Source organism: Pundamilia nyererei, unplaced genomic scaffold, assembly GCF_000239375.1.
Source record: "Pundamilia nyererei isolate P.nyererei 1_Seehausen unplaced genomic scaffold, PunNye1.0 scaffold00305, whole genome shotgun sequence".
In the NCBI taxonomy this organism is placed as follows: Eukaryota; Metazoa; Chordata; class Actinopteri; order Cichliformes; family Cichlidae; genus Pundamilia; species Pundamilia nyererei.
In genome coordinates, this window is record NW_005187706.1 from 189,156 (window position 1) to 190,943 (window position 1,788).

Sequence of the window (1,788 nt, forward strand, 5' to 3'; positions counted from 1 at the left end):
TCAATAAGAAACGCGTAATATTTTCTCTGAATATGAGACAATTCTGTTTTTTACGGCAACTCTACTAACTAACCTTATGATTAAAATAAAGTTCAACATCAGTAACATCATAGCACCACCCAGCTGTATAGAAACTCGTACCCAGCACAATGAAAATAAACTCCACCTAAACTTGGTTCATATCTGACCCGGATAGACTGCAGGTCATAACTTCTTACCTGAAGTTCAGTTCTCCTGACACTCGGACCGGCGGCTGCCTCGGGTCTCTCCTCCTCCTGCCTCCCCTTTCCCTCATCCACCTGCTGCCTCCACCACTTGCTGATGTTACTGAATCTGTGGAAGCTCTGTGGAGCCTGTCTAAATCCCAGTAACGATTAACGCGTTCCTGATTTTGGCATAATAACTAGTTACCGTGCTCGTTACCACAATAATAAGGTAGTTATTAACGTAGTTAACTAGTCCCTACACTGGTAATAACACAGATAGAAATGAATAAATAAGCAGAAAAGATTCAAATGAACAAGATGAGCCTACTGAGATTCTGTACAGCTGCTCTTTGTCAAAGGAAATGTTAATGAGTTTATTTCACTACAACTAAGGAGGCAAGCCCGACTCCTGAAATTCAACCCCCCATCATAATTCCCCCCTCCACCAAACTTTCCACCTGGCACAGTGCAATCAGAGAAGTAACGCTCTGTTGGCAATCACCAAAGCCAAAGTCCAGAGAACAGGCCTCCAGTAGAGGGCAGCATGCTTTACATCACTGCATCCAACACTTTGCATTGTGGTTGGTCATGTAGGGCTTGTATGCACACAATCTGCAGTTGAGAAAAGGTGATAATAATCAGTATATGTTATTGCAATACCGCATATCACAACATTTCTGAAGTTGCAAATGTGTCGTTTAGTGAGTGAAGTATGGTGAGAATGTCGTATCCTGGGGTCTGTGTTGATTTATACCTGTAGCGAGTTAAGACAGAGATGTGAACGTACTAACGAGTGAAGAAACGTGTTGAGAAGGATGGAGGACAGTTAGTAGTTAGTAGAGGATTGATGAAGAGGAGGGCAGCTGTGAAGAGGATGAGTTGGTACAGATGTTGGTACCTGTGTAGTATGGACCAAATTGTTTGACACAAGCTTAGAGAGTGAGAGGATGCCCGAGGAACAGATTTGTACGTATTTATTTCCAGGAACAAGGGTGATGTGCAGAGCTCAGATAGGATCGAGTTGTTGAAGCTGGGTTAAGAAGAGAGGCGACTCTCATTCTTTCTCGGCATGAAGCCCAACTGCTGGTTGCTGTGTTGATGGACACAGATGAAGTCAGCGTCCATAGACCGTGATGTTTGAAGACAATACTGAGATCTGTAGTGAGGCAGGAGGTAGATGAGAGAACGGAAAGTTGGCGGTCAGTGAAAACAAGACAGAATGTGTGTAAATGTGAGGCAGGTATAACAGTGACGTCATACAGTGCTTACGAGACGACTGCGAGACCTGCGATGATGCATGGCTTTGAGATGGTGCACTAATAACAACCAGGATGGATGATTAGAAATGTATTCCTGTCCTTGAGTAGTCTGAGCTGTTGTTGTTCTCGGTCCTGACTTCATTTGTGCGAACAACAACAGGAGGGGTTAGTAAAGAAATGATTTGTGCTTCTCGTCCATCGAGAGTACAGGGAACAGAATCAAAAGTAAAAGAAAATCACTTTTGCTTCTGTCTTCAGGTCCTGTGTTTGTTGTTCTGCAGTTTGAACTATTGAAATAAAGTCACAAAGCACAGAAATGAATT